Source organism: Puma concolor, chromosome D3 (assembly GCF_028749965.1).
Source record: "Puma concolor isolate L17-30 chromosome D3, mPumCon1.1.hap2, whole genome shotgun sequence".
Classification (NCBI taxonomy): domain Eukaryota; kingdom Metazoa; phylum Chordata; class Mammalia; order Carnivora; family Felidae; genus Puma; species Puma concolor.
Genome location: NC_141678.1, coordinates 192,910 through 214,390, shown reverse-complemented (window position 1 = coordinate 214,390; position 21,481 = coordinate 192,910). Strand labels below are relative to the sequence as shown.

The window sequence follows — 21,481 nt, the reverse complement described above, 5'->3', positions numbered from 1 at the left end:
TAATTTGACAAGTATAGGTATCAACATTTCTTCAGATGTTTCATAGTATGTGCTTGTGAAGTCGTCTGGTCCTGGACTGTTGTCTGTTAGGTGATTTTTAATTACTGATTCTGTCTCCTTGTTAGTAAACCATCTGTTCAAATTTTCAATTTCATTCTGCTTCAGTCTTGGTAGGTTACATGTTTCTAGGATTTGATTTGTATAATCCAGTTTGTCCAGCTTGTTGGCATATAGTTTCTCATAATATTCTCTTACAAGGGTTTGTATTTCTGTGGTGTTGGTTGTTCTTCTCTGTCATTGTTGTTTATATGCGTCGTTTGTGTTTTGTGATTAGTCTGGTTAGGGCTTATCAATTTCATTGTTCTTTTCATGGAAGCAGCTCCTAATTTCATTTACTTTGTTCTACTGTAGTTTTAATTTCTATATCGTTTATTTCTCCGCTGCTTTTAATTATTTTCTTCATTCTGCTGTTTGGGGGTTTTGTTTGTTGTCCTTTGTCTGGCTTTTATAGCTATAAGGTTATGGAGTTTACTTCAGGGTTTTTTTTTTTTTCCTGAGGCAGACCTGTATTTCTATAAGCTTCCCTGTTAGAACCAGTTTTCCTGCTTTACAAAAGTTTGGATTGTTGTGTTTTCATTTTTAATTGTTTCCATGTCGTTTTGGATTTCTTCTTTGATTTCTTGGTTGGCCCATTGATTGTTTAGGAGCATGTTATTTAACTTCCATGTTTTTGTGCCTTTTCCAGATTTTTTTTTCTGGTTGTAGACTTCTACTTTCATAGCATTGTGGTCTGAAGAGACACATGGTATGATGTCGATCAGTTTGATTTTGTTTTGGCTTGTTTTATGACCTAATATTTTATCGAGTGTGGGGAATGTTCCATGTGCACCTGAAAAGAATGTGTATTGTGCTGTTTTAGGATGGAATGTCCTAAATATATCCATTAAGTCCACCCGGTCTACTCTATCATTCAAAGTCACTACTTCCTTGTTGATTTTCTGATGGAATGACCTCTCCATTGATGTCATTGGTGTGTTAAAGTGCCCTACTATGATTGTATGACTATGAATTCTTTACTTTAGTTTTTGACAGTTTTGGGTATTTGGATGGTCTCAGGTTGAGCGCATATCTGTTTACAATTGTTCTATCTTTTTTTGGATTGCACCTTTTATTATTATAGTGTCCTTATTTGTCTCTTGTTACAGTTTTATTTTAAAATCTATTTTTTCTGATATAGGTATGGCTACTGCAGTTTTCTTTTGATACTTCAGTTCTATAATTAGTCTCTTGTAGGTAGAAGATATATGGGTCCTATATTTTTATTCATTCTATCACCCAGTGCCTTTTATTATTAAGAGAGAGAGCACAGGCATGGGAGGACGGGGTATGGGGGAATGGAGGGAGAGAGAGAGAGAGGGAGGGAGAGAATGAGAATGAGAATGAATCTTAAACAAGTTCATGTTCAGTGCAGAGCCCAATTGGGGCTCAATCCCATGATCTTGGGATCACAGTCTGAGCCAAAATCAAGAGTCGAAATCTCAAGTGATTGAGCCATTCATGTACCTCTATCTGTCACCCAGTGCCTTTGATTTGAGCATTTATTCTGTTTCCATTCAAAGTAATTGATAGACATGTACTTGTCCTTTTATTACTTGATGTTGGTTGTTTCTGAATCTTTCTGGTCCTTTCTTCTCTTTCTCTTTTTTATGGTTTGTTGGGTTTCTTTAGTAGCACATTTGAAATTGCTTGTCTTTATACTCTGCATATGTATTAGTGGTGTTTGATTTGTGGTTATTATTAGGTTTGTACCTAACCACTTCTGCATGTAGAAGTCTATATTAAGTTGATAGTTGTTTAAGTTTGAACCAGTTCTTTACTCCTCTCCTCCCCGTGTTGTAGATATGTAGTGTCATATTTCAAAATCTTTCATATCGTGAATACATTGACTAATGTTTTATCTTATTGATTTTGCGTTTCACACTTTAATACTGTCACTTTAGGTGTTTCTTTTCCACTTAAAGAGTCCCCTTTTAACATTTCTTGCAGAGGTGGTTTGTTGGTTGTGAACTCGCTTAGTATTTATTTGGTAACCTCTTGATCTCTTCTTCCATCTGAATGATAGTTTGCTGGATGGACTCTCTTTGGCTTCAGATGTTTTCCATTCAGCACCTTTACAATACCATGCTGCTCACTTACAGTTTCAAAGTTTCTTTTGAAAAACATCCATTGATAACCTTATGGGTTTCCCTTGTAGATAACTGTCAACTTTTGCTTTCCTGCTGTTAAAATTTTTCTTTATCATGACATTTTGCGTTTTAATTACTATATGACTTGGTGTGGATCTGCTTCTGTTGAATATATTGGGGGTTCTTTGTGCCTCCTGCTTCTGGATCTGTTTCTTTCTCTGCATTAGGGAATTTTTCATCTATTGTGTCTTCGAATAAATTTTCTGGTTCTTTTTCTTAGAGTTCTGAGAATCAGAGATAGGACAGGAAAGACCTGTTGAAGGTTCTCTGATGAATCACTGGATTTGCATGCGTGGAGGATAGATTTGGGACTCAAATGAACAACCTACCTTTAGCTTCAAAGAACTAGAAAACAAAAACAGTCTACATCCAATGTTCTCAGAAGGGAGAAAGTAATACATATGAGAGTGGAAACCAATGAAACTGAGACCATGAAATCAATAGAAAATATGAAGAAGACCAACAGTGGGTTTTCTGAAGAGTGAAACAAAATTGACAAGACTGTACATAGACTATGCTAAGACAGAGAGAGGACTCAAATCAAAAGAACTATAAATAAAAGAGAAGACATTACACCTGATACCACAGAAACATAAAGGATACAAAGAGGCGACTATGGCCAAATTAGATGCCAGCAAACCGACTACCTAGAAGAAATGGATAAGCTTTTAGAAACACACAACCTACCAAGACTGTATCAGGAAGAAATAGAAGGTTTGCACAGACCCATTAAAGGAAGACTGTATCAATACAAGAAGATAACCAATGCAAGTAAATTGAATCAGTAATCGAAATTCTCTCAGGGAAAAAAAGCCCAGGACCAGGTGGATTCACTGGTGAATTTGACCAAACGTTTGTAGAAGAAACTAAGAGCAGTCCTCTCACTGATTAAAAAGGAATGAACACCACCAAACTCATTTCATGGGACTGGAATTGCCCATCTAGGAAGCCAGAAAAGGATACTACCTGAACAGAAAACTATAGGCCAGTATCCCCATGATGAATATAGATGAAAACTTCCCAATAATATACAGGCAAACCAAATTAAGCATCACATTAAAAGGATCATTGACCGTGATGAAGGGTTTTTTTCCCCTGTAAAGGAAGGATGTTTCAGAAATGCAAATCAATAAATGTGACGCCTCACATAATTGAGTGAAAGAAAAATGAACCAGTAACCAGACTCTTAACTATAAATAGCAAACAGAGGGTTAATAGAAGGGAGGTGGACAGGGGGATGGGTTAAATGGGTGATGGGCTAAGGAGGGTGCTAGTAGTAACACTGGGTGTTGTATGTAAGTGATGGATGACTACATTCTATACCTGAAACTAATATTACAGTGTATGTTAACCAACTGGAATTTAAATAAAAACTTGAAAAAATAGGGGCGCCTGGGTGGCGCAGTCGGTTGGGCGTCCGACTTCAGCCAGGTCACGATCTCGCGGTCCGTGGGTTCGAGCCCCGCGTCGGGCTCTGGGCTGATGGCTCAGAGCCTGGAGCCTGTTTCCGATTCTGTGTCTCCCTCTCTCTCTGCCCCTCCCCCGTTCATGCTCTGTCTCTCTCTGTCCCAAAAATAAATAAACGTTGAAAAAAAAATTAAAAAAAAAAACTTGAAAAAATAAATACTAAAGAAATACATAAATAAATTTAAATTAAAATAAATAAATACATTTTAAAAATTAAAAAGAAAACTCATGGGATGATGTCAATAGACACGGAAAAATGTTCTGAGAAAAATTTGGTATCCATTTGTGCTAAAAATCTCTTTAAAATTCTGTGTAGGAGGAACAAATCTCAACATAAGAAAGGCCATGTATGTGAAGCCCACAGCTAATATCATACTCAGTAGTGAAATTGTGAAAGATTTTCCACTAAGATCAGGCAGAAGACAAGGATGCCCTAGATATGTGAAGGGGATTGGGTGATACAGGCTTCTGGTTATGGAATGAATAAATCACAGAAAGAAGATATAGTATAGGGAGCATAGAGAATGGTACTGGAATAGCGATGCATGGTGACAGATGATAGCTACACCTGGGTTAGCAGAATGTATACACTTGTCCAATCACTATGTTGTTCATCTGAAACTAATGTAACACAGTGTTACATTCCCAAATAAAATTATTTTTTTTTAAAAAAATAAGGTAAAGGAATGAAATAAAAAGTTTAATGTAAAAGAACCTGTTAATATCTAATCAAGAAATGCAGTAAAGTTCCAAAATAGAAAGTCACCATATCAAATTCTGTAGCATTCCTATACACTAACCAAATTATCTAAAAAGAAGTAAAGAAAACAATCCCACTTACAATAGCATCAAAAACAATAAAATATATAGGAATAAATTTAGCCAAGGAAGTGAAAGATCTCTCTACAGAAAACTAGAAAACCTGCGTGGAGAAATGGAAGATATTCAATTTAGGTGAAAGAAACGGGAGAACACACAAGTCAGTGAAAAGCCATCCCATGTCCATCTTTGGAGGAATTAATATAGATAAAATGTCCATACCACCCAAAGCCATCTAGAGATTCAGTGCAATCTCTATCAAAACTCCAATGCAATTTTTATGCAATTAGAAAAACATATCCTAAAATGTATTTGGAACCACAAAAAGGCCCCAAGTAGCCAATGCAAGAAAGAACAAAACAGGAGGCATCACACCTCTTGATTTCAAACTGCATTCTAACACAAAGAAATCAGTTATGTCACTGGCATAAGCACACACATAAGACAATGGAACCGAAATTGAGAGCCCAAACTACATGCATGCACAGTCAACTAGTGTTTGACAAGGGAGTCAAGAATACACAGTGGAGAAGAGTAGTCTCTTGAATAACTGGTGCTGGGAAAATCGGATATTCACATGTATAAGAATAAAGCTTAGCACCTTACGTTACAGCACTCCAAAAATTAACTTGAAATGGATTCAAGATGTAAATGAATGATAAGAAACAAAATTCTCATCATTTCAGCTCTTATGCCAAGACAGAGCTGTTGAGGTGGTGAAGGGCTGGGTAGAGAGTAGTCCTGGAAATAATAGCCTGTGTGTGTGGAACAGACTTTCTTTAGTAGTCTGGAATTATCCCTGTGATCCTTTAAGACTAGCTACTTCCATCCTTACATTTGTAGACACAGCTAGTACCATGCATGCTGCCAGCAATGCACTGCTTTGTCTCCTCAAACTCCTAGAAGCTCTAGGTGGGACCCAGTGGGAAGGGTGGAGTTTTGTGGCACTGATGCTGCCCTGTTGAAACCAGGTGGAGGGGAAAGAGACAGGTACCATTCCAGCTTCACTGGGGTTCAGGTATGTTAGTGTTGGTGTTGGTGTTGGATTTTTCAGCTTTTACCCTAACACATCTCAAACGTTTAATTTCTGTTCTGCAGGTCAACGTGTCTTCCAGAACATTTCATCCTTTCCCAGAAGTGCCCTCCATGTCATAACCCGTGGGCTGTCCTTTAGCACCATCTGTGGGCTTTGGGCCACCCCGTCTTCTCCAAACTGGGGTCCTCTGGGACCTCACCCTCCACCTCCACCATCTGGAAAGATGATCTGAACAGTATGAGTTGACTTATAAAACACGTTTTGTCTTTTACTTGTTATGTGTTTGGAGAAATTGCAGTGATGGCACCACAGGGCTTTCAGGTCAGCCTGAGTGAGGACGTTGTAATGTTCTTCAAGTTTCTCAGGACATGCAAGAAATGGGCAGTCATTTCCACATAGTGAGCTGGGCAACACGTGTCTCTGATAGAGAAGGAAAGAGGCCTTATACATGCTGACAGACATAGCACTCCCTAGGATGTAGGTTGTACAGAGACCATGTGCTGGGCTCTCTGAAGGATGAGACACACCCCTAACTTTATTTCTAGCTAGTTGAGACCTGAGCTGTTCACAGCTGCTTGATTAGTTATAAAAACACCTGAACCAGGGCCCTGTAAACCTTCCTCAAGAGACAGGATCAGATCTCACTCTTGTCTTCGAGGGTCACCCGAGGCATCTGAAAAACTCTCTGCCCCTGGTAAGGGACCCGAGAGTGTGAATGAGTTGAATATAATGAAACATGTGGCGGATGGTTTGTTTTTCTTCCACACAGTCTATGCAAGTCAGAATTAACCTCCATCCACCTCCAGCCTTTATGAGACCCAGAATGTGGTGCAGCTCCCATGGGCAATATCAGTTGTGTCTCTACCAAGGATGCAGAGAAAGACAAGGCAAATTCTGTTGTCCATTTCAGTTGCAATGCTTTCTGGAAACTTTTATCTGGCCTTGTCTGGTTTTCTATGTCCTCTGGTGTCTTTACTGTTTGATTTACATCCTCACAAGCCTCCAGGCTTCTCCAGTTTAAGATCATCATATTAGCTAGTGCCTCTGGAAGCCACAAGTGCATGGAGGCTGAGGACCTCGTGGCTCTCTCTTTGTGTTTGTGGAAATAACTTGAGGAGGATGACACTTCACTGCAGCCTCAAGTCTTCTGGAGCATCTGACTCCTTCCACACCTTCTTTACATGGGATTATCCTTATTATTTTCATTTTTTCCTATTTCAGTGTAGGCGATGAATTTGTTCAGAATGTCTGTGATGAGCCTCGTGACTGGAAAAGACGAAAACCCTTTCCAATTTTATATTGTGTGCTTTGTGCAGTGCTGAGTGTTCTTAGATAAATTTCAGAATTCATTATTGATCTTTCTGTGTTGGTAAATGTGTGATAGAGAATTTCTTCAGTTGTCCCCTAGGTGGAAATACTCTGAATTTTCAGAAGTGGCACTTGTAATAAAAAATGTACGTGGAACTGCAGTCGTGAAGGGAGAGAATCAGTGATTACCTGCAGGGCCAGTACATCACAGAGTTCTTCAGTTGTGTTTATATGAGCAAGTTCTCTTCTGTCGTGGGAGCAGTTGTAACTGGTACTTTGTCTCATGATACCTCATGGGGGTTTTACACCTGAAATCGAGACATGTTTCTGTTCATTCTTTTATGTAGAATTTCTACCTCCCTTTTTCAATGGGACAAAATAGCTCTGCAACTCATATTATATTTAAAAGCTGAATTACCTGTGAATTAAGATAAATGTACTTGAGACCAATGAATAGGCACAGGTAACGTGTTTCTCTCAGAAAACACATTTTCAGGCCCCCTGCAGGACTCCAGGAATCCCCATCTCCTCAGAGGTCTCTGTGGCCTTGCACAGAAGATGTCTTTGTCAGGGAGGGAAGCAGAGTGAGGACAGGCATGGGATGGTAGGTTGAGCTTTGACCCTGGGGTGGCCCTGAATCTCTGTGTAGTGCTGGGCTTTTCTCTAATTCCTTCATGTTCTGTCTGTTCTCAATGTGCAAATAAAAAGTCTGCAGATCTGGTAGAAGAGAACACCAGAGGGATCCTGGACACAGATACCTGCCTCTCTGGAATACGCTCCTTTATTAGACTGGCATTACTGCCATCAATCTTCTAGAATAGGACTCCTTGGCTTTCTGCATTTGTAAACATTGGCAGTGACGTGTGGTGACAGTAGTTTTTCCTTGTGGCATCTGGTACCTTCTGGCTGTAGGTGGGACCTTGTGGGAGGGTAGAGTTTTCTGGCACTGATGCTCCGTTCTGCTAGAACCCATGAATGAAAAAGGCTCCAGGTGCTGACACCTGCTTCATTGTGTTTCAGCTTCTGTGGGCGTTCTGCTTCTGTCTTACCAACATACCTGTCACTTCTGTTCTGTAGGTCCCTATGGATGCAAGAGGACCTCCTCTTTTACCAGGTCCATCCTGCAGGCCCTTCCCCACACATCCCCTTTATCACTGTTCATGGACTCTGTAAGCCACCACCAGCTCCTTAGTGTTCTCAGTGACCTCCACCTCGACTATTTGTAAGATGATCTGAACACTGTGAGTTTACATGTTCAGCATGTTCATCTTCTGTCTTGTTGAGTCTTTGAGAAGATGTAGAGATGGCCTCCCAGGCTTTGCAATGCAAGGGTGCTGCTGGCTGAGGATACTGGTAAGATTCCTCAAGTTTCTCAGGACATACATATGTTGGGTTGTGTCATTTTCCATTACTGAGCTGGGCTGCAGGTGTCTCTTGTGGAGAAGGAATGAGTCTTTTCATAGAAAAGCAGGCATATCAGTTCTGTAGACGTGCCATGTACAGAGTCCATGTTCCTGGCTCTGTGAGAGATGAGGCACATCCCCCTCAGGGGCTTCAAGTGTCCTAACGTGAAGAGAGTAACATGCATTAAATGACACAGAGCTTCTGATCTACAATAGTGGAAGCTCCAGTAATGGGTCCTCAAGTACAAAAAATGGAGACAGGAATCTCATGGGAATGAATTGGAGGAAGAGCTTAGATGGTGCAGAGGGGAGGATGTTGGACTCAGTGAGATGGAGTTGGAGGCCATTTCTGGCAGGGCTCACAACCTGGGCAGGGAGAGTGAGCGCAGTGTGAAGTACACACAGAGCTGCTGCATGGGTTCAAGGATAGTTCATGCAGGTATCATCTCTGAAATGTCATTGTGGCCAAAGTGCACCTAGTTCATTATCTAAATAAATACTGTTGTTTCCCTTGGTTTTCTGAAGGTTCTGGATCTGTGTGAAAGAATGCCCTGGAGATTTGTATTTTACCTTGGTTCTTATGGGATGCTTGTCTGCCTAAGTTTGTGTGCCTCTGTAAGACTAAATGTGATGAAAGGTTGTAGATTAGCTGTGTGGCTTTCTTGGCCTTCAGCCTGAGTCAGACTCTTAGCAGGGAATTCAGAGTCGACCAGGAAATGCCCCTGCTGGACTCTTGTCACCGCACCCCTGAACCTACTGTCACCATCCTGCATGAAGGTTTGCATCTCTGAAACTTCCCTCACAATTTCCAGAGGCTTTGCCTGTGATCCTGCTGTCTCAGCCCTAATGCCAGCTCTCAGTGGGGCCATCTCAGAGCCTCAGCTTTGTAACCTGAGAAGCAGGGACAATGTTGGTCTCTGAGGTCAGTGTGATGGAGAGGTGGTTAAGCACATAAGGAATCTGTAAAATGTATGGGAATAGTGGGCATTCACCCTTCTCAGGGTGGAAATGAATGTATCTGCACACAGATCATCAACAGATGTTCATTCAATTTCATGAAACTAAGGGTATAATGCCTGAGGCTGGGAGATTGGCAATTCCTGTTTCAAAAGATACAACAAAGACCCCTGTGTTTTTTCGATTAAAATTCAGGTCCTACTTTACAAAGAAGGAAAAGATAAGTATGAAAACGAAAACTCAGGGATCTACATCTAAGATCTGAGGTAGACACACAAATGCAGCCACACAAATATGTGCTCATCCAAGGCCACAGATGTATTATAGAAGACAAAATGCACAGAGGAGAACAGAAGATCCATTTGCAATAACTCAAAATCACTTTGACATAGAGGGTAATCAGTTTGAAATTTGAAGAGGACACTGAACCATTACAAACCAGCTGTGGTTATTATATATTTAGAGATGGTGTCTAATCTGTCTCTTGTAGTCTTAATGCTTTCCTTGCCCACCCCGTCCCCTCCACTTTGTCCCTCCTAATGTCCCCTAATACACTTGTCACAGTTGTGTTTCTTTGTCAGCGTCTGCTTCCAGGAAAATTGACACTCATTCCGCATCAAGTGTACACTTTGGGTTCCTGTATACACAGTTAACCAACAGGTAGAATGTGCAGTATTGCTGGAAGAAGACAGATCATTCTTTGGGGTTGTATTGTCTGGAAGGGACCTATAGTTCCATCGAGGAGTTGGATACATCCTTTAGGGAGCTCTGGGGGTGGTGGTTAATTCTGTACATAGATACTCATGAGCACATGGCGCATGTGCTAGTTGATGGGGTTTGTGCTGATGAGCAGGGCAGGTATCTGTCTCCAGGAAAGGGTATATTCTGTTGGTGAGGAATGGATTCAGAAGACCAGTAATGAGGCCCTGAGTTAAGTCAGCTATTGTGCCCTTGTGCACCTTACCAGCCCCCAATAGCACCAATCCAGGTGGCCTCCAAGGGGGCAAATGGCGCAATTTTTGTGGTGAGTCAAATGATGTCCCATAAAGCTCCCCCCTTTTGCCATATTGAGTCATGGGCAGGGCAGAGGTCCGTGGTCTGAGATAGGTTCCTTCGACACCACCCAGGAGAGTTGGGTGTAAGCCTATGGCTCCTTCTACATAGGCCAATCCAATCCACTTTGCCCCAGGGACCCTGAACTCAGTGAGCCCCTTTTTCCTCCCAGCTTAGGGAAGCATCCAGCCCTCCAGAAGCTTTTGGGTCATGGCTTGGCCACCAAGGGTAAATGTCTGGCTGTCCACATGCTGCCAGCATTGCTATAGCAAATGTCAATATGGGCAGCTGCTGTACGGGGGATTCTCCTCCATTGTGATCAGGGCCTGGGACAAAACATGACAGGAGAGAGCACAGTGCCCTGTGCTCCTGGACAGGGCTGCATGCTCAGAACAGATAGCCTGAAGACTGGGGAGAGGTGGAGAAGAGACAGGTAAGGAGAGAGACACTGGATGAGTGATAGGGGAATTGGGCAAGTAGAGAGTGAAAGGAAAAACAGAGAGAGATGTGATTAGAGAGAATGGGCAAGTAGAGAGTGAAAGGAAAAACAGAGATGTGGTTAGGGAGAAAGAGAGCAAAGAGGAAGTATAAGGAGGAAAGTAGAGACCTGGTCCAGGTAGGTGGATGGGGTGAGACTTGTCAGGGGAGAGGGGATGTATGAAGTGGCTCTGAGTGCTGGGGCAGAAAGGGCTGGTATCATGGGCATCAGAGTTCCGTGACTCCAAGACTCCAACATCCCTGGGGCCAAGCTTTGCAGAGGCCATTGCATTTGAAAAGATGGGTATCCCTCATTTCTCCTGGAATTGTGGGACTCAGCCTCATGTTCTGTCATGGAGAGGGATGTCTTGAGGGAGAGTGTGCTGCTCTTTGGCAGGCAAACTCCAGAGCCTGCCCTGTGGGGAAGTGACCTGGAGCCATCTCCCTCACTGCAGGCCCTGTTGGATTTCCCCCCTCCCCCCACCATCTGGCCTTCCTCATGTTCTGAACCCAGGCATCAGGCATTGTGTTGCTCCAGGTCCTGCAGTCTGGACCTGGCAGAGGTGGACTGCTGATATTGATAAAAAAATATTTGACAATAAGGTCCATATTCTCCCTCTGAAACTAGCTGTGTGCATCAAAATAGTGGGTTGCTATCCTCCTGTCTACAACCAATCTGAGGATTCCAGAAGGCAGGTGAACCCTTTAAAACACCATAGTCTTCTCTTACATCAAATTCAAAGACATTTTCTTGCCCCAGCTTTCTTTTAATTCTGAAGAGATGGCAATTAGTAATTGAAGGCATAATGGTCCTATTGGAAATTGACCTATATGACTGATGGACATGATTTAATCCATCTGTATCGCTAAAGCACATTTCATTGGAAATATTAGCCAAGGATACATACCGTGAATTCATAACAGATGTGTAGCTCCCTGTAAGTTGCATTCTGACCTTGTAACATATGTGTCATCAAAGATATTATTAGTGACTTTTCAGATAAGCTCTCAACATCAAGATGGTGATGTTAGAGAATCTGGTATAAATGGAATTTCACAGATTCTAAATTAGGAATGATTTTTCATTTTTAATGTTCTTTTTTTCTTTTTTTTGAGAGTGCCCACGCTGGAAAGAGGGGAGAGAGCAGGAGACACTGAATCTGAGGCAGGCTTCAGGCTCTGAGCTGTCAGGACACAGCCTGACGCGGGGCTCAAACTGATGGACTGCAAGATCATGACCTGAGTGGAAGTCGGACGCTTAACCAAGTAAGCCACCCAAGTGACCCAGGAATGATAGTTTATTGGCAAAGAAGGAGAAATTAAAGATAGCATAAAGGATGTCGACTTTTAATTGAAATATTGTTCACACATTTGTTGTATTAGTTTTAGGCATACATTGTAGTCATTCCATATGTCTATAAATTATGTTGTACTTAAGCACAAATGTAACTATCATGTGAAAGCATGCAACAGTATTATTACAGGATTGACTCTATTCCATTGGCTATACCTTGTATCCCTAGGACTCATTCATTCCATAGCTGGAAGCCGGTCTCTCTCTCTCAAAATTGTCAATTCTTTATCTAACCTAAATACTTTGGTGGTAAACACAATTACCTCTTGTTCAGCATGTGTAAATTGGCGGCCTATTTTTCTTTGAACATTGCTTAAAGCATGACAAATGATGTCATTACGTTAATAAATTTGGTTTAATTCTTCACTCACAAGAAAGGAGAAGGAAAAGATTTCTTTGTGTCCCAGGCCCTGTCACTAAGACCCTTCCCAATGTGGAGAACAGGCTGAGTTGCCCAGAGCACCTTTGGTCCCTCAGCTGAGCGGCCAGGGCCTTCAACATTGCAGGAATTCCCATGGTGGCCAGCAGAGAGAGCTCGAGCACCACAGACCTGGAGGGGCGGGTTCCTCTGCCTTGGCAGTGATGGCCAGCAGAGGGCGCACCATTGGCTTTTCTGACCCAGGGCATCTCAGAGCAGGAAGGGCTTCTGTTGCTTCCAGCGGACTCAGGGCCTCTGCTCCTGCCTCAGTACAGAGAGCAGAGCTGTGTTTCCAGTGGGTTCTGCCGCCTGCCCCAGGGGAGACCTTGGGAGCTTTGCAGCAACTTGGCATCTCCTGAGTCGCCAGAAAGAAGCTGCCACGTTGTACTGAGTGCTGAGGAGGGGGTGCTGGGTGGCTTCCCTGGGCAAGCTGGTTGCTGAGCAGCACAGGCCCTTGCATTTTCTGGGCTGTCCCCATGTTTCATTCCTCCCCTTCCCAGACAGTATTTGAACAAGACATATTTTACTAAAGGACTCATGGATTGCGGGGTCCCACGACATCACCTCATAGATGCAGTCGATGGTTTGTTCCAGATTCAGGCTTGTTTCCGGGAAGAAACCCTGACAGAAGTTCAGAAGAACGGGAGCTGCATTCCATTAGGACGTGAATACATGAAATGCTCCTCTCACGACCTTCTAGAAGAATGAGCTGGGACCCAGTTTCTGAGTCCTGCTGGAACCAGAGACCGAGGTAAGGGCACAAACTGCCCCCACATCATACATGCTTTTTTAAAAATTTCATGGTTATTTTTCCAACCTAGTGAAGTGATTGAAAACTACAGAAAACCTGGTAGGTAGGTGTCATTAACCTTATGTTATCTTTTAATTTAAATGCCAGTGAGTGAAGACACAGTGTAATATTAGTTTCAGGTGTCCAATATAGAGCAACCCTTCCACACATCACCCGGAGCTCATCCCACGTGCACTTCTTAATCCCCAGCAGCTGTTTCACCCATTCCCTCACCTCACTGTGGAAGCCCTCAGTTTGTTTCCTAGTTAAGAGTCTGTTTGTCACTGTGTCCTTCACCGCCCCCCACTTTGTTTTGTTTTATTTCCATGTGTTAGTGAAATCATCTGGTATTTGTCTTTCTCTGACAGGCTCTTTTTCACCCAGCATAACATACTGTCACTCCTCCACCTTGTGGCAAATGACAAGATTTCATGTTTTTATGGCTAAAGAATATTACATTCCATATACTACATCTCAACTTATTCATCACTTGATGGATGCTTGGGCAGTTTCCGTAATTTGGCGGTTGTAGAAAATGCTGCTGTAAACTCATGGTGCATGTATCCCTTTGAAGAATTATTTTTGTATTCTTTCTGTAAATACCTCGTAGTGAAATTGCTGGATCGTAACATAGTTCTATTTCCATTTTTTTTTGACGAATCTCCATGATGTTTTCCAGAGTGGCTGCACCAGTTTGCATTCCTACCCACAGTGCAAGAGGGTTCCTCTTTCCCCACATCCTTGGCAACACCTGCTGTTTCATCATTCATTGATTTTAGTCATTCTGACAGATGTCATGTGTTATCTCATTGTACTTTTGAATTGTATTTCCCTGAAGATCAGTATTGTTGAGTATCTTTCCATGTGTCTCTTGGCTATGTGTATGTCTTCCTTGGGAAAATGTCTATTCGTGTCTTGTGCCCATTTTTAATTGGATTTCTCATTTTTTGGGTGCTGTATGACTTTATATATTTTGGACACTAACCCTTTATCAGATGTCGTTTGCAAATATCATTCTCTAGGTGTTTTAGGTTTGTTGATTATTTCCTTGGTGACAGAAGCTTTTTACTTTTACAAAGTCCCATTATTTTTGCTTGTGTTTCCCTTACCTCAGGAGATATATCTACAAAGACGTTTGTACAGGCAATGTCAAATAAGATACTACCCTTGTTATCCTCTGGGATTTTTATGGTTTCAGGTTTCACATATAGGTCTTTATCCATGTTGGATTTATTTTTGTGTATGTTGTAAGAAAGTGGTCCGTTGTTTTTGTTTTATTTTGCAGGTTGCTGTCCAGTTTTTCCAAAACCATATGTTGAGGAGACTTTTTTTTTAAGTTTATGTATTTATTTTTGAGAGAGAGAGAGAGTATGCAGAAGAGGGGCAGAGAGAAATGGGGACAGAGAATCCCACGCATGCTCTGCACTGCCCTGAGATCATGACCTGAGCTGAATCCACAATCACACGCTTTGGTGAATGAGCCACCCATCTGTCCCAAGACTATCTTTTTTATCCATTAGATATTCTTTCCTGCTTTGTTGAGAATTAATTGACCATATAGGTGTGAGTTCATTTCTGGGTTTCCATTCTATTGATCACTGCGTCTGTGTTTTGTTGTTGTTGTTGTTTTGCCAGTACCATACTGTTCTGATCAGTACAGCTTTGTAATATAACCTAAAGTCTGGAATTGTGATATCTCCAGCTTTGCTTTTCTTCTTCAAGTTTGTGTTGGCTGTTGGGGACTTTTGTCATTCCATACGAATTTTGGGATTATTTGTTCTAGTTCTGTGACAAATGTTTTTGTTAGTGTGATAGGGATTTCATTACATGTGTAGATTGTTTTGAGGAGTGTAGACATTTTAACAGTATTTTGTTCTTCCCATCCATGAACATGAAATGTATTTCCTTTTCTTTGTGTCCTCTTCCATTTCTTTCATCTGTGTTTCATAGCCTTTAGAGTACAGGTCTTTCACCTCTTTGGTTAGGTATATTCCTGGTACCTTGAGGTATTTGTGAAGCTGTCAATGGGATTGATCCCTTACTTTCTCTTTCTGTTAATTCATTATTCATCTATAGAAATGCAATACATTTATGTACCTTGATTTTTGTATATTGTGACTTGTCGAATTCATATATCAATTCTATCAATTTTTAAGGGAGTCTTTCTTTCATGTCTTTTATAGAGAGCATCATGTCAGTTCCAAATAGCGAAAGTACTGCTTCTTCCTTGTCGATTTGGATGCCTCTTATTTCTTTTTGTTGTCTGATTGCTGTGGTTAGGGTTTTCCGTACTATGAGGAATAGCAGTGGTGAGAGGGGTCCTCCCTGTCTTGTCCCTGACCTTGGAGGAAAAACTTCCCATTTTCCCCATTGAGGATGAGATTAGCTGTGGATTTTTCCTAGATGACCTTTATTATGTACAGGTAGGTTGAGTCTCAATGTACTTTGCTGAGGGTTTTTATCAAGAATGGATGTGACATTTTGTCAAATGCTTTTCCTGCATCTGTGGAAAGCATCATATTGTTCTTATCCTTTTTTCTATTACTGTGGTGCATCATGTTGATTGATCTGTGAATGTGGAACCACCCTTGCAGCCCAGGAATATATCCCACTTTATTATGGTAAATGATTCTATTAATGTATTGGTGACTTTAATTTGAAGGTATTTAATGAGAATTTCGGCATACATACTCATCAGGCTATTGGTATGCAGTTTTATTTAAAATTTTTTTAACATTTTTAAAATGTTTATTTCTTTCCTTAGATAGAGTACATAAAAGTGAGGGAGGGGCAGAGAGGGAGAGAGAGAATCCTGGCCATGCCCACACTGTCATGGCAGGGTCCAACGTGGGACTCGAACCCATGCACCGCAAGATAATGTCCTAATCCAAAATTAAGAGTTGGACAGTAAACCGACCGAGTCACACAGGTTCCGCTGCAGTTTTAGGTTTTAGTGGAGGCTTCATCTGGTTTTGGAGCAAGGTAATGATGGCCTCATAAGATGAATTTGTAAGTTTTCCTTCTTTTTTATTTTTTGTAATAATTCGAGGAGAATACATATTACCTCTTCCTTAAATGTATGGTAGAATTCATCAATGAAGCCATCTGGCCCTGAACTCTTGTGTTGGGGGGAGATTTTTTTTTTTAATTACTGATTTGATTGCTTTCTGTTTTCAGATTTTAGATACCTTCCTGTTTCAGTTTTGGTAGTTTGTGTGTTTCTAGGAATGTGTCCATTTTTCTCAGAGTGTTCAATTTGTTGCATATAGTTTTTCATAATATTATCTTCTAATTATATTTTTGTGGTGTTGACTGTATTTTCTCCTTTCTTATTTGTGATTTTATTTATTTGAGTCCTTTCTGTCTTCTTTGTGAAAAGTCTGACTAGGAGGTTTTCAAGTTGATTACTGCTTTCAGAGAACCAGCCCCTGGTTTCATTGATTTGGTCTAGTGTCTTTTTGGTTTCTATATTCCTTATTTCTGCCTTAATCTCTATTATTTCCTTCCTTCTGCTGTTCTTTTTCTCATTCCTTTAGTTGTAAGTCAGGATTGTTTGAGATTTTTCTTGCTCTTTAAGGTAGGCTTGTATTGCTATATACTTCCATCGTAGACTGCTTTTGCCGCATTCCAAAGGTTTTTTACCAGTGGATTTTCATTTTCATTTTCATTTGTTTCAGTGTATTTTCTCATTGATTTCCTGTTTGACCCATTCATTTAGTAGCATGTTATTTAATCTCCCTTTATTTGTGGCCTTCCCGCCCCCCCTTTTTTGTGGTTGACTTCAAGTTTCCTAGTTTGTGGTCAGAAAAGATGCTTGGTCTGATCTCTGTCTTTGGGTACCTCTTGAGGCCTGATTTGTGACCTAGAATGTGATCAATTCTGAAGAATGCCCCATGTGCGCTTGAAAAGAATGTGTACTCTGCCATTTCAGTATGGAGTGTTCGGAATATATCTGTTAAACCCATCTGGTCCTGTGTGTCATTCAAATTGATTATTTCCTTGTTGATTTTCTGTTTACAGGTTCTGTCCATTGATGTGAGTGATGTGTTAAAGTCCTCTACTATCGTTATATTATTATAAATGAGTTCCTTTATGGTTGTTGTTAAATGTTTTATATACTTGGTGATCGCATGTTAGATGCATCAAAATTTACAATCATTGGATATTCTTGTTTAGCTGTCCCCTTTAGTATGAGATAGTGTCCGTCTTCATCCCTTGTTATAGCCTTATTTATTTATTTTTTAAATTTAAGTCTTAGTTGACATACAGTGCATTCTCAGATTCAGGAGTAGAATTCGGTGATTCATCCCTTACATACAACACCCAGTGCTCATCACAAGTGCTCTCCTTAATACTCGTCTCCCATCTAGCCTAGCGCTGACCCATCTCCCTCCATCAACCTTCAGTTTTTTCTCTAACATTAAGAGACTCATGTGGTTTGTTACCACTCTTCTTTTTTCCTGCCCCCTGCCCATGTTTTCATCTGTTTTGTTTCTTAAATTCCACATGAGTGAGATCATATATTTGTCTTTCTCTGATTGACATATTCCACTTAGCATAATACATTCTAGCTCCTTCCACATCATTGCAAATGGCAAGATTTCATTCTTCTTGAAGCTGAGTTATATTTCATTGTATATGCATATGTATGTATATATGGACATACACATATGTACATATGTACATGTGCGTATACATACGTACACACACGCACACCACAACTTCTTTATACCTTCATCAGTTGACGGATACTTGGGCTTTCTCCATAGTTTGGCTACTGTTGATAATTCTGCTATAAATATTGGGTGCATGCAATGTCACTATTAGGTATTTAACAAAAGGGTACCAAAATACAATCTCAGTTTTAAAGTTTATTTTGCCTGATATAAGTATTGCTACTGGCTCTCTTTTGACATTATTGGCATGATAAATGTTTCTTCATTCCCTCACTTTAAATCTGCAGGTGACTTAAGTCCAAATAAGGCTTTGTAGGCAGCATCTAGATAGGTCTTCTTTTTGTTTGTTTGTCCATTCTGACACCCTATCCACTGTCTTTTGATTGGAGCATTTTGCACCAGCATTGCAAAAGGGTTCTCTTTCCCTGAATCCTTGCCAACATCTGCCGTTTCCTGAGATGTTAACTTTAGCCATTCTGACAGGTGTTAGGGGATATCTCATTGTGGTTTCGATTTGTATTTCAATGATGACGAGTGAGATTGAGCATCTTTTCATGTGACCAATCTGGATGTCATCTTTGTTACAGTGTCTCTTCATGTCTTTTGCCCATTTCTTCACTGGGTTATTTGGTTTTGGGTGTTGAGTGTGATAAGTTCTTTATAGATTTTGGATACTAACCCTTTATCTGATATGTCACCTGCAAATATCTTCTCCCATTCAATTCAGTTGCCTTTTAGTTTTCCTGATTGTGTCCTCTGCTGTGCAGAAGCTTTTTATCTTGAGGACTGAATAGTTCATTTTGGTTTTTATTGCCCTTGCTTCTGGAGACATGACAAGCAAGAAGTTGCTGCGGCCAGGATCAAGGAGGTAGATTGCCTGTTTTCTTCTCTAGGATTTTGATGGTTCCTGTCTTACATTTATATCTTTCATCCATTTTGAAATGTGTGTGTGTGTGTGTGTGTGTGTGTGTGTGTGTGTGTGTGTGTGGTTTAAGAAGAGTGTCCAGGTTCATTCTTCTCACTGTCCAGTTTTCCCAGTGCCATTTTCTGAAGAGACTCTTTTTTTCCATTGGATATTCTCTCCTGCGTTGTCAAAGATTACTCAGCCATATGTTTGAGGGTCCATTTATGGGTTCCTTATTTCATTCCATTGATGTCTGTGTCCGTTTATGTGCCTGTACCATACTGTCTTGATGATTGTGGCTTTCTAATACACCATAAAGTTCAGAATTGTAATGTCTCCAGCTTTGTTTTCTTTTTCAACGTGACTTTGTCTATTTGGGGTCTTTTCTGGCTCCTTACAAATTTTAGGGTTGTTTGTTCTAGCTCTGTGAAGAATGCTGGTATTATTTTGATAGGGATTGCATTGAATGTGTCGATTGCTTTGGGTAGTATTGGCATTTTAGCAATATTTGTTCTTCTAATCCATGAGCATGGGATGCTTTTCCATTTCTTTGTGTTTCTTCAATTTCTTTCATAGACGTTGTATGGTTTGTTCCTTTATTTTTTTAATGCGTGTTTTTTTTTTTTTTTTTTTTGAGAGAGAGAGAGAGAGCGCATGAGCAGGGGAGGGGCAGAAAGAGTGAGAGAGGGAGACACAGACTCTGAAACAGGCTCCAGGGTCCAAGCTGTCAGCGCAGAGCCCATCGTGGGACTTGAACCCACAAATGCGGGATCATGACCTGAGCCGAAGTCAGCGCTTAACTGACTGAGCCACCCAGGAGCCCCTCTATTGTTTTAAGTGTACTGATCTTTTACCTCTTTGGTTAGGTTTATCTCTGGGTATTTTAAAGTACATCAGAAATCCTTGATTTCTCTCTGCTGATTCATTATTGGTGTATAGAAATGCAATCAACTTCTGTATATTGGTTTTATATCCTGATACTTTCCTGAATTCCTGTATCAGTCCTAGCAGTTTTTTGGTGGAGTCTTTTGGATTTTCCATGGAAAGTATCATGTCTGCGAAGAGGGAAAGTTTGACCCCTCCTTGCCAATTTGGACACCTTGTATTTCTTTTTGTTGTCTTATTGCTGAAGCTAGGACTTCCAACAGTTTGTTGAATAACAGTGGTGAGAGTGGACATCCCAGTTGTGTTCCTGACCAGAGGGGGAAAGCTCTCAGTTTTTCCTCATTGAAGATGATATTAGCTGTGGAACTTTCTATCTGCACATACTGATATTGAGGCAAAATCCTTCTATCCCTCCTTTCATGAGGGTTTTTTTTTTTTCATCAAGAAAGGATGCTGCCTTTTGTCAAATGCTTTTTCTGCATCTGTTGAGAGGATCATGTGGCTGTTATCCTTTCTTTTATCATTGTGATGTATCGCATCAGTTGATTTGCAGATACTGAATCGGTTGTGCATCCCAGGAATAAATCCAATTCATTGTGGTGAATAATTATTATTATGTATTGTTGGATCCCATTTGCTAATTTTTGTTGAGAATTTTTGCATCCAGGTTCACCAGGGAAATTGGTCTGTAGTTTTCCTTTCTGGTGGGGTCTTTGTCCAGTTTGGACTCAAGGCCAAGTTGGCCTCATAGAGTGAGTTTGGAAGTGTTCCTTCCATTTCTCTGGCCATGACCTTATCTTGCTCTTTCATTTGGGATGCATTTCTCTTCTCTTGGCGTTTTGGCTATTTGCCTTCTCTGTGTTACAAAAGCTCATTATGCTACCTGCCTGTGAGATGAATGGGTTTATGAAGAGGAGGTCATCTAGTGTCCAGGACCTGGCACACCAGGGAGTGTCTGTGGTGTGTGTTGCATGCACTGTTTTGTGTTATGGCTGCACTATCCTTCAGGCCAGTTTTATGGACAATGTATAGTCCTTGGCCAGAATGTGCTGAGTTTTGTCTAGGTCAGCTCCGATCTGCTTCTTGAATGAGACTTGAAACGACTGCCACTCGAAGTGAAGCTCTGCAGAACTGTCCGGTCAAGAGAGGTGGTCATGGGCTTCCGCTGGCCTTCTGGGGAAGGGGACACCTCCATTGGGACTGAGGCAAGCCTGATTGACCTAGAAGGCCAGTCTCGCCAGAGCACAGGATGGTGGGGTTTGTGTAAGCAGCTTAGGCAGCCAGTGTGGAGATGACCTTGTTTCCGGCAGATGGCTCTGTGTTTATGCTGTGGGGAAGAGGAGGAAAATGGCGCCACCCAGCTCCTCTGTCCTAGCTCCTTTGTCCCCTCATTGTGAACACTGCCTCTCAGGGATGCTCTCCGTGATGAGTGTATAATCTCCCCACTGTGTGCACCAGGTGATGCACAGATCACTGTTTCCATGCCATCTGCCTGCAAGTAGTTTGCTTCCTTCTCTCAAGGATTAGGCCAGTGCCCTCATGGCTGTATCCCAGCCAATCCTGCTAAATTTTGAAACTCCACATTCTCGGGGTACCTGGATGGCTTGGTTAAGTGTCTGACTCTTGATCCTGGCTCAGATCATGACCTCATGGTCGTGGGATTCTCTCTCTCCCTCTATTCCTGCCCC

The 21,481-nt window shown here is 41.3% G+C and overlaps 1 long non-coding RNA gene across 1 annotated transcript in view; it reads left to right on the top strand.

Annotated features, from left to right (window-relative positions):
* Positions 1-11,776: 11,776 nt before the first annotated feature.
* Positions 11,777-21,481, top strand: part of LOC147575207 (uncharacterized) — a 53,114-nt gene continuing 43,409 nt past the window's right edge. Inside the window, exons 1-2 of the long non-coding RNA XR_015242132.1 lie at positions 11,777-12,032; positions 13,133-13,289. This is a non-coding gene — a long non-coding RNA (uncharacterized LOC147575207). The remainder of the gene's footprint in view (positions 12,033-13,132; positions 13,290-21,481) is intronic.